The sequence below is a fragment of the Ambystoma mexicanum genome, chromosome 12 (genome assembly GCF_040938575.1).
Source record: "Ambystoma mexicanum isolate Mex_15411 chromosome 12, UKY_AmexF1_1, whole genome shotgun sequence".
NCBI lineage: Eukaryota > Metazoa > Chordata > Amphibia > Caudata > Ambystomatidae > Ambystoma > Ambystoma mexicanum.
The window spans coordinates 1,231,655,890-1,231,672,924 of record NC_090936.1 but is presented as its reverse complement, the minus strand read 5'-3'; the positions used below and the strand labels follow the sequence as shown (position 1 = coordinate 1,231,672,924).

The following is a 17,035-nucleotide window of genomic DNA, read 5'->3' as shown; positions in this document are numbered from 1 at the left end:
TCTTGCTGGGCATCATGTCCCCCATCCTGCTGTGCATCCCATGTCACCCATCATGCTGGGCATCATGTCCTCCATCCTGCTGGGCCTCATGTCCCCCATCCTGCTGTGCATCCCATGTCACCCATCATGCTGGGCATCATGTCCCCCATCCTGCTGGGCATCATGTCCCCCATCCTGCTGTGCATCCCATGTCACCCATCATGCTGGGCATCGTGTCACCCATCCTGCTGGGCATCCCATGTCACCCATCCTGCTGGGCATCGTGTCACCCATCATGCTGGGCATCATGTCCCCCATCCCGCTGGGAATCATGTCCCCCATCCTGCTGGGCATCCCATGTCACCCATCATGCTGGGCATCATGTCCCCCATCCTGCTGGACATCATGTCCCCCATCCTGCTGTGCATCCCATGTCACCCATCATGCTGGGCATCATGTCCCCCATCCTGCTGGGCATCATGTCACCCATCATGCTGGGCATCATGTCACCCATCCGGCTGGGCATCATGTCCTCCATCCTGCTGGGCATCCCATGTCACCCATCATGCTGGGCATCATGTCCCCCATCCTGCTGGGCATCATGTCCCCCATCCTGCTGTGCATCGTGTCCCCCATCATGCTGGGCATCATGTTCCCCATCCTGCTGGGCATCGTGTCACCCATCCTGCTGGGCATCATGTCCCCCATCCTGCTGGACATCCCATGTCACCCATTCTGATGGGCATCATGTCCTCCATCCTGCTGGGCTTCATGTCCCCCATCCTGCTGTGCATCCCATGTCACCCATCCTGATGGGCATCATGTCCCCTATCCTGCTGTGCATCCCATGTCACCCATCATGATGGGCATCCCATGTCACCCATCATGCTGGGCATCATATCCCCCATCCTGCTGGGCATCCCATGTCACCCATCATGCTGGGCATCATGTCCCCCATCCTGCTGGGCATCATGTCACCCATCCTGCTGGGCATCCCATGTCCCCCATCATGCTGGGCATCATGTCCCCCATCCTGCTGGGCATCCCATGTCACCCATCCTGCTGGGCATCATGTCCCCCATCCTGCTGGGCATCCCATGTCACCCATCCTGATGGGCATCATGTCCTCCATCCTGCTGGCCATCATGTCCCCCATCCTGCTGTGCATCCCATGCCACCCATCCTGCTGGGCATCATGTCCCCTATCCTGCTGTGCATCCCATGTCACCCATCATGATGGGCATCCCATGTCAACCATCATGCTGGGCATCATGTCCCCCATCCTGCTGGGCATCCCATGTCACCCATCATGCTGGGCATCATGTCCCCCATCCTGCTGGGCATCATGTCACCCATCCTGCTGGGCATCCCATGTCCCCCATCATGCTGGGCATCATGTCCCCCATCCTGCTGTACATCCCATGTCACCCATCCTGCTGGGCATCATGTCCCCCATCCTGCTGGGCATCATGTCACCCATCCTGCTGTGCATCCCATGTCACCCATCATGCTGGGCATCATGTCCCCCATCCTGCTGGGCATCCCATGTCACCCATCCTGCTGGGCATCATGTCCCCCATCCTGCTGGGCATTGTGTCCCCCATCCTGCTGTGCATCATGCCACCCGTCATGCTGGGCATCATGTCCCCCATCCTGCTGGGCATCATGTCCCCCATCCTGCTGTGCATCCCATGTCACCCATCATGCTGGGCATTGTGTCACCCATCCTGCTGGGCATCGTGTCCTCCATCCTGCTGGGCATCATGTCCCCCATCCTGCTGTGCATCCCATGTCACCCATCATGCTGGGCATCATGTCCTCCATCCTGCTGGGCAATATGTCCCCCATCCTGCTGTGCATCCCATGTCACCCATCATGCTGGGCATCATGTCCCCCATCCTGTTGGGCATCATGTCCCCCATCGTGCTGTGCATCCCATGTCAACCATCATGCTGGGCATCATGTCCCCCATCCTGCTGGGCATCCCATGTCACCCATCCTGCTGGGCATCATGTCCCCCATCCTGCTGGGCATCATGTCACCCATCCTGCTGGGCATCCCATGTCCCCCATCATGCTGGGCATCATGTCCCCCATCCTGCTGTACATCCCATGTCACACATCCTGCTGGGCATCATGTCCCCCATCCTGCTGTGCATCCCACGTCACCCAACCTGCTGGGCATCATGTCCCCCATCCTGCTGGGCATCCCATGTCACCCATCATGCTGGGCATCATGTCACCCATCATGCTGGGCATCATGTCCCCCATCCTGCTGGGCATCATGTCCCCCATCCTGCTGTGCATCCCATGTCACCCATCATGCTGGGCATCGTGTCACCCATCCTGCTGGGCATCCCATGTCCCCCATCATGCTGGGCATCATGTCCCCCATCCTGCTGTGCATCCCAGGTCACCCATCATGCTGGGCATCATGTCCCCCATCCTGCTGGGCATCATGTCCCCATCCTGCTGGGCATCCCATGTCACCCATCATGCTGGGCATCATGTCCCCCATCCTGCTGGGCATCCCATGTCACCCATCCTGCTGGGCATCATGTCCCCCATCCTGCTGGGCATCCCATGTCACCCATCATGCTGGGCATCATGTCCCCCATCCTGCTGGGCATCCCATGTCACCCATCCTGCTGGGCATCATGTCCCCCATCCTGCTTGGCATCATGGCCCCCATCCTGCTGTGCATCCCATGTCACCCATCATGCTGGGCATTGTGTCACCCATCCTGCTGGGCATCATGTCACCCATCATGCTGGGCATCATGTCCCCCATCCTGCTGTGCATCCCATGTCACCCATCATGCTGGGCATCATGTCCCCCATCCTGCTGGGCATCGTGCCACGCATCCTCCTGGGCATCATGTCCCCATCCTGCTGTGCATCCCATGTCACCCATCATGCTGGGCATCGTGCCATGCATCCTGCTGGGCATCCCATGTCACCCATCATGCTGCGCATCATGTCCCCCATCCTGCTGTGCATCCCATGTCACCCATCATGCTGGGCATCATGTCCCCCATCCTGCTGGGCATCATGTCACCCATCATGCTGGGCATCATGTCACCCATCCTGCTGGGCATCATGTCCCCCATCCTGCTGTGCATCCCATGTCACCCATCATGCTGGGCATCATGTCCCCCATCCTGCTGGGCATCGTGCCACGCATCCTCCTTGGCATCATGTCCCCCATCCTGCTGTGCATCCCATGTCACCCATCATGCTGGGCATCATGCCACGCATCCTGCTGGGCATCCCATGTCCCCCATCATGCTGCGCATCATGTCCCCCATCCTGCTGTGCATCCCATGTCACCCATCATGCTGGGCATCATGTCCCCCATCCTGCTGGGCATCATGTCACCCATCATGCTGGGCATCATGTCACCCATCCGGCTGGGCATCATGTCCTCCATCCTGCTGGGCATCCCATGTCACCCATCATGCTGGGCATCATGTCCCCCATCCTGCTGGGCATCATGTCCCCCATCCTGCTGTGCATCGTGTCCCCCATCATGCTGGGCATCATGTTCCCCATCCTGCTGGGCATCATGTTCCCCATCCTGCTGGGCATCGTGTCACCCATCATGCTGGGCATCATGTCCCCCATCCTTCTGGACATCCCATGTCACCCATTCTGATGGGCATCATGTCCTCCATCCTGCTGGGCTTCATGTCCCCCATCCTGCTGTGCATCCCATGTCACCCATCCTGATGGGCATCATGTCCCCTATCCTGCTGTGCATCCCATGTCACCCATCATGATGGGCATCCCATGTCACCCATCATGCTGGGCATCATATCCCCCATCCTGCTGGGCATCCCATGTCACCCATCATGCTGGGCATCATGTCCCCCATCCTGCTGGGCATCATGTCACCCATCCTGCTGGGCATCCCATGTCCCCCATCATGCTGGGCATCATGTCCCCCATCCTGCTGGGCATCCCATGTCACCCATCCTGCTGGGCATCATGTCCCCCATCCTGCTGGGCATCCCATGTAACCCATCCTGATGGGCATCATGTCCTCCATCCTGCTGGCCATCATGTCCCCCATCCTGCTGTGCATCCCATGCCACCCATCCTGCTGGGCATCATGTTCCCTATCCTGCTGTGCATCCCATGTCACCCATCATGATGGGCATCCCATGTCAACCATCATGCTGGGCATCATGTCCCCCATCCTGCTGGGCATCCCATGTCACCCATCATGCTGGGCATCATGTCCCCCATCCTGCTGGGCATCATGTCACCCATCCTGCTGGGCATCCCATATCCCACATCATGCTGGGCATCATGTCCCCCATCCTGCTGTACATCCCATGTCACCCATCCTGCTGGGCATCATGTCCCCCATCCTGCTGTGCATCCCATGTCACCCAACCTGCTGGGCATCATGTCCCCCATCCTGCTGGGCATCCCATGTCACCCATCATGCTGGGCATCATGTCCCCCATCCTGCTAGGCATCATGTCCCCCATCCTGCTGGGCATCATGTCACCCATCCTGCTGTGCATCCCATGTCACCCATCATGCTGGGCATCATGTCCCCCATCCTTCTGGGCATCCCATGTCACCCATCCTGCTGGGCATCATGTCCCCCATCCTGCTGGGCATTGTGTCCCCCATCCTGCTGTGCATCATGCCACCCATCATGCTGGGCATCATGTCCCCCATCCTGCTGTGCATCCCATGTCACCCATCATGCTGGACATCGTGTCACCCATCCTGCTGGGCATCATGTCCTCCATCTTGCTGGGCATCATGTCCCCCATCCTGCTGTGCATCCCATGTCACCCATCATGCTGGGCATCATGTCCTCCATCCTGCTGGGCCTCATGTCCCCCATCCTGCTGTGCATCCCATGTCACCCATCATGCTGGGCATCATGTCCCCCATCCTGCTGGGCATCATGTCCCCCATCCTGCTGTGCATCCCATGTCACCCATCATGCTGGGCATCGTGTCACCCATCCTGCTGGGCATCCCATGTCACCCATCCTGCTGGGCATCGTGTCACCCATCATGCTGGGCATCATGTCCCCCATCCCGCTGGGAATCATGTCCCCCATCCTGCTGGGCATCCCATGTCACCCATCATGCTGGGCATCATGTCCCCCATCCTGCTGGACATCATGTCCCCCATCCTGCTGTGCATCCCATGTCACCCATCATGCTGGGCATCATGTCCCCCATCCTGCTGGGCATCATGTCACCCATCATGCTGGGCATCATGTCACCCATCCGGCTGGGCATCATGTCCTCCATCCTGCTGGGCATCCCATGTCACCCATCATGCTGGGCATCATGTCCCCCATCCTGCTGGGCATCATGTCCCCCATCCTGCTGTGCATCGTGTCCCCCATCATGCTGGGCATCATGTTCCCCATCCTGCTGGGCATCGTGTCACCCATCCTGCTGGGCATCGTGTCACCCATCATGCTGGGCATCATGTCCCCCATCCTGCTGGACATCCCATGTCACCCATTCTGATGGGCATCATGTCCTCCATCCTGCTGGGCTTCATGTCCCCCATCCTGCTGTGCATCCCATGTCACCCATCCTGATGGGCATCATGTCCCCTATCCTGCTGTGCATCCCATGTCACCCATCATGATGGGCATCCCATGTCACCCATCATGCTGGGCATCATATCCCCCATCCTGCTGGGCATCCCATGTCACCCATCATGCTGGGCATCATGTCCCCCATCCTGCTGGGCATCATGTCACCCATCCTGCTGGGCATCCCATGTCCCCCATCATGCTGGGCATCATGTCCCCCATCCTGCTGGGCATCCCATGTCACCCATCCTGCTGGGCATCATGTCCCCCATCCTGCTGGGCATCCCATGTCACCCATCCTGATGGGCATCATGTCCTCCATCCTGCTGGCCATCATGTCCCCCATCCTGCTGTGCATCCCATGCCACCCATCCTGCTGGGCATCATGTCCCCTATCCTGCTGTGCATCCCATGTCACCCATCATGATGGGCATCCCATGTCAACCATCATGCTGGGCATCATGTCCCCCATCCTGCTGGGCATCCCATGTCACCCATCATGCTGGGCATCATGTCCCCCATCCTGCTGGGCATCATGTCACCCATCCTGCTGGGCATCCCATGTCCCCCATCATGCTGGGCATCATGTCCCCCATCCTGCTGTACATCCCATGTCACCCATCCTGCTGGGCATCATGTCCCCCATCCTGCTGGGCATCCCATGTCACCCATCATGTTGAGCATCATGTCCCCCATCCTGCTGGGCATCATGTCACCCATCCTGCTGTGCATCCCATGTCACCCATCATGCTGGGCATCATGTCCCCCATCCTGCTGGGCATCCCATGTCACCCATCCTGCTGGGCATCATGTCCCCCATCCTGCTGGGCATTGTGTCCCCCATCCTGCTGTGCATCATGCCACCCATCATGCTGGGCATCATGTCCCCCATCCTGCTGGGCATCATGTCCCCCATCCTGCTGTGCATCCCATGTCACCCATCATGCTGGGCATTGTGTCACCCATCCTGCTGGGCATCGTGTCCTCCATCCTGCTGGGCATCATGTCCCCCATCCTGCTGTGCATCCCATGTCACCCATCATGCTGGGCATCATGTCCTCCATCCTGCTGGGCAATATGTCCCCCATCCTGCTGTGCATCCCATGTCACCCATCATGCTGGGCATCATGTCCCCCATCCTGTTGGGCATCATGTCCCCCATCGTGCTGTGCATCCCATGTCACCCATCATGCTGGGCATCGTGTCACCCATCCTGCTGGGCATCCCATGTCACCCATCCTGCTGGGCATCGTGTCACCCATCCTGCTGGGCATCATGTCCCCCATCCTGCTGGGCATCATGTCCCCCATCCTGCTGGGCATCCCATGTCACCCATCCTGATGGGCATCATGTCCTCCATCCTGATGGGCATCATGTCCCCCTTCCTGCTGGGCATCATGTCCCCCATCCTGCTGTGCATCCCATGTCACCGATCCTGCTGGGCATCATGTCCCCCATCCTGCTGTGCATCCCATGTCACCCATCATGCTGGGCATCGTGTCACCCATCCTGCTGGGCATTGTGTCACCCATCATGCTGGGCATTGTGTCACCCATCATGCTGGGCATCGTGTCCCCCATCCTGCTGGGCATCATGTCCCCCATCCTGCTGTGCATCCCATGTCACCCATCATGCTGGGCATCATGTCACCCATCCTGCTGTGCATCCCAAGTCACCCATCATGCTGGGCATCATGTCCCCCATACTGCTGTGCACCCCATGTCACCCATCATGCTGGGCATCATGTCCCCCATCCTGCTGGGCATCCCATGTCACCCATCATGCTGGGCATCATGTCACCCATCCTGCTGGGCATCATGTCACCCATCGTGCTGGGCATCCCATGTCACCCATCATGCTGGGCATCATGTCCCCCATCCTGCTGGGCATCATGTCCCCCATCCTGCTGTGCATCCCATGTCACCCATCATGCTGGGCATCGTGTCACCCATCATGCTGGGTATCGTGTCCCCCATCCTGCTGGGCATCATGTCCCCCATCCTGCTGTGCATCATGTCCCCATCCTGCTGGGCATCCCATGTCACCCATCATGCTGGGCATCATGTCCCCCATCCTGCTGGGCATCATGTCACCCATCCTGCTGGGCATCCCATGTCACCCATCATGCTGGGCATCATGTCCCCCATCCTGCTGTGCATCCCATGTCACCCATCCTGATGGGCATCGTGTGACCCATCATGCTGGGCATCATGTGACCCATCCTGCTGGGCATCATGTCCCCCATCCTGCTGGGCATCCCATGTCACCCATCATGCTGGGCATCATGTCACCCATCCTGCTGGGCATCATGTCACCCATCGTGCTGGGCATCCCATGTCACCCATCATGCTGGGCATCATGTCCCCCATCCTGCTGGGCATCATGTCCCCCATCCTGCTGTGCATCCCATGTCACCCATCATGCTGGGCATCGTGTCACCCATCATGCTGGGTATCGTGTCCCCCATCCTGCTGGGCATCATGTCCCCCATCCTGCTGTGCATCATGTCCCCATCCTGCTGGGCATCCCATGTCACCCATCATGCTGGGCATCATGTCCCCCATCCTGCTGGGCATCATGTCACCCATCCTGCTGGGCATCCCATGTCACCCATCATGCTGGGCATCATGTCCCCCATCCTGCTGTGCATCCCATGTCACCCATCCTGATGGGCATCGTGTGACCCATAATGCTGGGCATCATGTCACCCATCCTGCTGGGCATCATGTCCCCCATCCTGCTGTGCATCCCATGTCACCCATCATGCTGGGCATCGTGTCACCCATCCTGCTGGGCATCGTGTCACCCAACATGCTGGGCATCATGTCCTCCATCCTGCTGGGCATCATGTCCCCCATCCTGCTGTGCATCCCATGTGACCCATCATGCTGGGCATCATGTCCCCCATCCTGCTGGGCATCCCATGTCCCCCATCCTTCTGGGCATCATGTCCCCCATCCTGCTGGGCATCCCATGTCGCCCATCATGCTGGGCATCATGTCCCCCATCCTGCTGTGCATCCAATGTCACCCATCATGCTGGGCATCATGTCACCCATCATGCTGGGCATCATGTCCCCCATCCTGCTGGGCATCGTGTCACCCATCCTGCTGGGCATCCCATGTCACCCATCATGCTGGGCATCATGTCACCCATCCTGCTGGGCATCATGTCCCCCATCCTGCTGTGCATCCCATGTCACCCATCATGCTGGGCATCGTGTCACCCATCCTGCTGGGCATCGTGTCACCCAACATGCTGGGCATCATGTCCTCCATCCTGCTGGGCATCATGTCCCCCATCCTGCTGTGCATCCCATGTGACCCATCATGCTGGGCATTGTGTCACCCATCCTGCTGGGCATCATGTCACCCATCATGCTGGGCATCATGTCCCCCATCCTGCTGTGCATCCCATGTCACCCATCATGCTGGGCATCATGTCCCCCATCCTGCTGGGCATCCCATGTCACCCTTCCTGATGGGCATCATGTCCTCCATCCTGCTGGGCTTCATGTCCCCCATCCTGCTGTGCATCCCATGTCACCCATCATGCTGGGCATCATGTCCCCCATCCTGCTGGGCATCATGTCACCCATCATGCTGGGCATCATGTCACCCATCATGCTGGGCATCATGTCCCCCATCCTGCTGGGCATCGTGCCACGCATCCTCCTTGGCATCATGTCCCCCATCCTGCTGTGCATCCCATGTCACCCATCATGCTGGGCATCGTGCCACGCATCCTGCTGGGCATCCCATGTCCCCCATCATGCTGCGCATCATGTCCCCCATCCTGCTGTGCATCCCATGTCACCCATCATGCTGCGCATCATGTCCCCCATCCTGCTGTGCATCCCATGTCACCGATCCTGCTGGGCATCATGTCCCCCATCCTGCTGTGCATCCCATGTCACCCATCATGCTGGGCATCGTGTCACCCATCCTGCTGGGCATTGTGTCACCCATCATGCTGGGCATTGTGTCACCCATCATGCTGGGCATCGTGTCCCCCATCCTGCTGGGCATCATGTCCCCCATCCTGCTGTGCATCCCATGTCACCCATCATGCTGGGCATCATGTCACCCATCCTGCTGTGCATCCCAAGTCACCCATCATGCTGGGCATCATGTCCCCCATACTGCTGTGCACCCCATGTCACCCATCATGCTGGGCATCATGTCCCCCATCCTGCTGGGCATCCCATGTCACCCATCATGCTGGGCATCATGTCACCCATCCTGCTGGGCATCATGTCACCCATCGTGCTGGGCATCCCATGTCACCCATCATGCTGGGCATCATGTCCCCCATCCTGCTGGGCATCATGTCCCCCATCCTGCTGTGCATCCCATGTCACCCATCATGCTGGGCATCGTGTCACCCATCATGCTGGGTATCGTGTCCCCCATCCTGCTGGGCATCATGTCCCCCATCCTGCTGTGCATCATGTCCCCATCCTGCTGGGCATCCCATGTCACCCATCATGCTGGGCATCATGTCCCCCATCCTGCTGGGCATCATGTCACCCATCCTGCTGGGCATCCCATGTCACCCATCATGCTGGGCATCATGTCCCCCATCCTGCTGTGCATCCCATGTCACCCATCCTGATGGGCATCGTGTGACCCATCATGCTGGGCATCATGTGACCCATCCTGCTGGGCATCATGTCCCCCATCCTGCTGGGCATCCCATGTCACCCATCATGCTGGGCATCATGTCACCCATCCTGCTGGGCATCATGTCACCCATCGTGCTGGGCATCCCATGTCACCCATCATGCTGGGCATCATGTCCCCCATCCTGCTGGGCATCATGTCCCCCATCCTGCTGTGCATCCCATGTCACCCATCATGCTGGGCATCGTGTCACCCATCATGCTGGGTATCGTGTCCCCCATCCTGCTGGGCATCATGTCCCCCATCCTGCTGTGCATCATGTCCCCATCCTGCTGGGCATCCCATGTCACCCATCATGCTGGGCATCATGTCCCCCATCCTGCTGGGCATCATGTCACCCATCCTGCTGGGCATCCCATGTCACCCATCATGCTGGGCATCATGTCCCCCATCCTGCTGTGCATCCCATGTCACCCATCCTGATGGGCATCGTGTGACCCATAATGCTGGGCATCATGTCACCCATCCTGCTGGGCATCATGTCCCCCATCCTGCTGTGCATCCCATGTCACCCATCATGCTGGGCATCGTGTCACCCATCCTGCTGGGCATCGTGTCACCCAACATGCTGGGCATCATGTCCTCCATCCTGCTGGGCATCATGTCCCCCATCCTGCTGTGCATCCCATGTGACCCATCATGCTGGGCATCATGTCCCCCATCCTGCTGGGCATCCCATGTCCCCCATCCTTCTGGGCATCATGTCCCCCATCCTGCTGGGCATCCCATGTCGCCCATCATGCTGGGCATCATGTCCCCCATCCTGCTGTGCATCCAATGTCACCCATCATGCTGGGCATCATGTCACCCATCATGCTGGGCATCATGTCCCCCATCCTGCTGGGCATCGTGTCACCCATCCTGCTGGGCATCCCATGTCACCCATCATGCTGGGCATCATGTCACCCATCCTGCTGGGCATCATGTCCCCCATCCTGCTGTGCATCCCATGTCACCCATCATGCTGGGCATCGTGTCACCCATCCTGCTGGGCATCGTGTCACCCAACATGCTGGGCATCATGTCCTCCATCCTGCTGGGCATCATGTCCCCCATCCTGCTGTGCATCCCATGTGACCCATCATGCTGGGCATTGTGTCACCCATCCTGCTGGGCATCATGTCACCCATCATGCTGGGCATCATGTCCCCCATCCTGCTGTGCATCCCATGTCACCCATCATGCTGGGCATCATGTCCCCCATCCTGCTGGGCATCCCATGTCACCCTTCCTGATGGGCATCATGTCCTCCATCCTGCTGGGCTTCATGTCCCCCATCCTGCTGTGCATCCCATGTAACCCATCATGCTGGGCATCATGTCCCCCATCCTGCTGGGCATCATGTCACCCATCATGCTGGGCATCATGTCACCCATCATGCTGGGCATCATGTCCCCCATCCTGCTGGGCATCGTGCCACGCATCCTCCTTGGCATCATGTCCCCCATCCTGCTGTGCATCCCATGTCACCCATCATGCTGGGCATCGTGCCACGCATCCTGCTGGGCATCCCATGTCCCCCATCATGCTGCGCATCATGTCCCCCATCCTGCTGTGCATCCCATGTCACCCATCATGCTGCGCATCATGTCCCCCATCCTGCTGTGCATCCCATGTCACCCATCATGCTGGGCATCATGTCCCCCATCCTGCTGTGCATCCCATGTCACCCATCATGCTGGGCATCATGTCACCCATCATGCTGGGCATCATGTCACCCATCCTGCTGGGCATCATGTCCCCCATCCTGCTGGGCATCCCATGTCACCCATCATGCTGGGCATCATGTCCTCCATCCTGCTGTGCATCCCATGTCACCCATCATGCTGGGCATCGTGCCACGCATCCTGCTGGGCATCCCATGTCACCCATCATGCTGCGCATCATGTCCCCCATCCTGCTGTGCATCCCATGTCACCCATCATGCTGGGCATCGTGCCACGCATCCTGCTGGGCATCCCATGTCCCCCATCATGCTGCGCATCATGTCCCCCATCCTGCTGTGCATCCCATGTCACCCATCATGCTGCGCATCATGTCCCCCATCCTGCTGTGCATCCCATGTCCCCCATCCTGCTGGGCATCATGTCACCCATCATGCTGGGCATCATGTCACCCATCCTGCTGGGCATCATGTCCCCCATCCTGCTGTGCATCCCATGTCACCCATCATGCTGGGCATCATGTCCCCCATCCTGCTGGGCATCGTGCCACGCATCCTCCTTGGCATCATGTCCCCCATCCTGCTGTGCATCCCATGTCACCCATCATGCTGGGCATCGTGCCACGCATCCTGCTGGGCATCCCATGTCCCCCATCATGCTGCGCATCATGTCCCCCATCCTGCTGTGCATCCCATGTCACCCATCATGCTGGGCATCATGTCCCCCATCCTGCTGGGCATCATGTCACCCATCATCCTGGGCATCATGTCACCCATCGGGCTGGGCATCATGTCCTCCATCCTGCTGGGCATCCCATGTCACCCATCATGCTGGGCATCATGTCCCCCATCCTGCTGGGCATCATGTCCCCCATCCTGCTGTGCATCGTGTCCCCCATCATGCTGGGCATCATGTTCCCCATCCTGCTGGGCATCATGTTCCCCATCCTGCTGGGCATCATGTCCCCCATCCTGCTGGACATCCCATGTCACCCATTCTGATGGGCATCATGTCCTCCATCCTGCTGGGCTTCATGTCCCCCATCCTGCTGTGCATCCCATGTCACCCATCCTGATGGGCATCATGTCCCCTATCCTGCTGTGCATCCCATGTCACCCATCATGATGGGCATCCCATGTCACCCATCATGCTGGGCATCATATCCCCCATCCTGCTGGGCATCCCATGTCACCCATCATGCTGGGCATCATGTCCCCCATCCTGCTGGGCATCATGTCACCCATCCTGCTGGGCATCCCATGTCCCCCATCATGCTGGGCATCATGTCCCCCATCCTGCTGGGCATCCCATGTCACCCATCCTGCTGGGCATCATGTCCCCCATCCTGCTGGGCATCCCATGTCATCCATCCTGATGGGCATCATGTCCTCCATCCTGCTGGCCATCATGTCCCCCATCCTGCTGTGCATCCCATGCCACCCATCCTGCTGGGCATCATGTCCCCTATCCTGCTGTGCATCCCATGTCACCCATCATGATGGGCATCCCATGTCAACCATCATGCTGGGCATCATGTCCCCCATCCTGCTGGGCATCCCATGTCACCCATCATGCTGGGCATCATGCCCCCCATCCTGCTGGGCATCATGTCACCCATCCTGCTGGGCATCCCATGTCCCCCATCATGCTGGGCATCATGTCCCCCATCCTGCTGTACATCCCATGTCACCCATCCTGCTGGGCATCATGTCCCCCATCCTGCTGGGCATCCCATGTCACCCATCATGTTGAGCATCATGTCCCCCATCCTGCTGGGCATCATGTCACCCATCCTGCTGTGCATCCCATGTCACCCATCATGCTGGGCATCATGTCCCCCATCCTGCTGGGCATCCCATGTCACCCATCCTGCTGGGCATCATGTCCCCCATCCTGCTGTGCATCATGCCACCCATCATGCTGGGCATCATGTCCCCCATCCTGCTGGGCATCATGTCCCCCATCCTGCTGTGCATCCCATGTCACCCATCATGCTGGGCATTGTGTCACCCATCCTGCTGGGCATCGTGTCCTCCATCCTGCTGGGCATCATGTCCCCCATCCTGCTGTGCATCCCATGTCACCCATCATGCTGGGCATCATGTCCTCCATCCTGCTGGGCAATATGTCCCCCATCCTGCTGTGCATCCCATGTCACCCATCATGCTGGGCATCATGTCCCCCATCCTGTTGGGCATCATGTCCCCCATCGTGCTGTGCATCCCATGTCACCCATCATGCTGGGCATCGTGTCACCCATCCTGCTGGGCATCCCATGTCACCCATCCTGCTGGGCATCGTGTCACCCATCCTGCTGGGCATCATGTCCCCCATCCTGCTGGGCATCATGTCCCCCATCCTGCTGTGCATCCCATGTCACCCATCCTGCTGGGCATCATGTCCCCCATCCTGCTGGGCATCCCATGTCACCCATCCTGATGGGCATCATGTCCTCCATCCTGATGGGCATCATGTCCCCCATCCTGCTGGGCATCATGTCCCCCATCCTGCTGTGCATCCCATGTCACCCATCCTGCTGGGCATCATGTCCCCCATCCTGCTGTGCATCCCATGTCACCCATCATGCTGGGCATCGTGTCACCCATCCTGCTGGGCATTGTGTCACCCATCATGCTGGGCATCGTGTCCCCCATCCTGCTGGGCATCATGTCCCCCATCCTGCTGTGCATCCCATGTCACCCATCATGCTGGGCATCATGTCACCCATCCTGCTGTGCATCCCAAGTCACCCATCATGCTGGGCATCATGTCCCCCATACTGCTGTGCATCCCATGTCACCCATCATGCTGGGCATCATGTCCCCCATCCTGCTGGGCATCCCATGTCACCCATCATGCTGGGCATCATGTCACCCATCCTGCTGGGCATCATGTCACCCATCGTGCTGGGCATCCCATGTCACCCATCATGCTGGGCATCATGTCCCCCATCCTGCTGGGCATCATGTCCCCCATCCTGCTGTGCATCCCATGTCACCCATCATGCTGGGCATCGTGTCACCCATCATGCTGGGTATCGTGTCCCCCATCCTGCTGGGCATCATGTCCCCCATCCTGCTGTGCATCATGTCCCCATCCTGCTGGGCATCCCATGTCACCCATCATGCTGGGCATCATGTCCCCCATCCTGCTGGGCATCATGTCACCCATCCTGCTGGGCATCCCATGTCACCCATCATGCTGGGCATCATGTCCCTCATCCTGGTGTGCATCCCATGTCACCCATCCTGATGGGCATCGTGTGACCCATCATGCTGGTCATCATGTCACCCATCCTGCTCCGCATCATGTCCCCCATCCTGCTGTGCATCCCATGTCACCCATCATGCTGGGCATCGTGTCACCCATCCTGCTGGGCATCGTGTCACCCAACATGCTGGGCATCATGTCCTCCATCCTGCTGGGCATCATGTCCCCCATCCTGCTGTGCATCCCATGTGACCCATCATGCTGGGCATCATGTCCCCCATCCTGATGGGCATCCCATGTCCCCCATCCTTCTGGGCATCATGTCCCCCATCCTGCTGGGCATCCCATGTCGCCCATCATGCTGGGCATCATGTCCCCCATCCTGCTGTGCATCCAATGTCACCCATCATGCTGGGCATCATGTCACCCATCATGCTGGGCATCATGTCCCCCATCCTGCTGGGCATCGTGTCACCCATCCTGCTGGGCATCCCATGTCACCCATCATGCTGGGCATCATGTCCCCCATCCTGCTGGGCATCATGTCCCTCATCCTGCTGTGCATCCCATGTCACCCATCATGCTGGGCATCGTGTCACCTATCCTGCTGGGCATCGTGTCACCCATGATGCTGGGCATCGTGTCCCCCATCCTGGTGGGCATCCCATGTCCCCCATCATGCTGGGCATCATGTCCCCCATCCTGCTGGGCATCATGTCCCCCATCCTGCTGGGCATCCCATGTCCCCCATCATGCTGGGCATCCCATGTCCCCCATCATGCTGGGCATCATGTCCCCCATCCTGCTGTGCATCCCATGTCACCCATCCTGATGGGCATCGTGTCACCCATCCTGCTGGGCATCGTGTCACCCATCATGCTGGGCATCATGTCACCCATCCTGCTGGGCATCATGTCCCCCATCCTGCTGTGCATCCCATGTCACCCATCATGCTGGGCATCGTGTCACCCATCCTGCTGGGCATCGTGTCACCCAACATGCTGGGCATCATGTCCTCCATCCTGCTGGGCATCATGTCCCCCATCCTGCTGTGCATCCCATGTGACCCATCATGCTGGGCATCATGTCCCCCATCCTGCTGGGCATCCCATGTCGCCCATCATGCTGGGCATCATGTCCCCCATCCTGCTGGGCATCATGTCCACCATCCTGTTGTGCATCTCATGTCACCCATCATGCTGGTCATCATGTCACCCATCATGCTGGGCATCATGTCCCCCATCCTGCTGGGCATCATGTCCCCCATCCTGCTGTGCATCGTGTCCCCCATCATGCTGGGCATCGTGTTCCCCATCATGCTGGGCATCGTGTTCCCCATCCTGCTGGGCATCATGTCCCCCATCCTGCTGTGCATCGTGTCACCCATCATGCTGGGCATCATGTCCCCCATCCTGCTGGGCATCCCATGTCACCCTTCCTGATGGGCATCATGTCCTCCATCCTGCTGGGCTTCATGTCCCCCATCCTGCTGTGCATCCCATGTCACCCATCATGATGGGCATCCCATGTCACCCATCATGCTGGGCATCATGTCCCCCATCCTGCTGGGCATCCCATGTCACCCATCATGCTGGGCATCATGTCCCCCATCCTGATGTGCATCCCATGTCACCCATCATGCTGGGCATCGTGTCACCCATCCTGCTGGGCATCGTGTCACCCATCCTGCTGGGCATCCCATGTCACCCATCATGCTGGGCATCATGTCCCCCATCCTGCTGGGTATCATGTCCCCCATCCTGCTGTGCATCCCATGTCACCCATCATGCTGGGCATTGTGTCACCCATCCTGCTGGGCATCATGTCACCCATCATGCTGGGCATCATGTCCTCCATCCTGCTGGGCATCATGTCCCCCATCCTGCTGTGCATCCCATGTCACCCATCATGCTGGGCATCATGT

General features: G+C 59.0%; 1 protein-coding gene across 3 annotated transcripts in view; it reads right to left on the bottom strand.

The window, feature by feature from the left end:
- GLT8D2 (glycosyltransferase 8 domain containing 2) overlaps positions 1-17,035 on the bottom strand; it is a 333,232-nt gene that overhangs the window by 274,475 nt on the left and 41,722 nt on the right. The window lies entirely within an intron of this gene.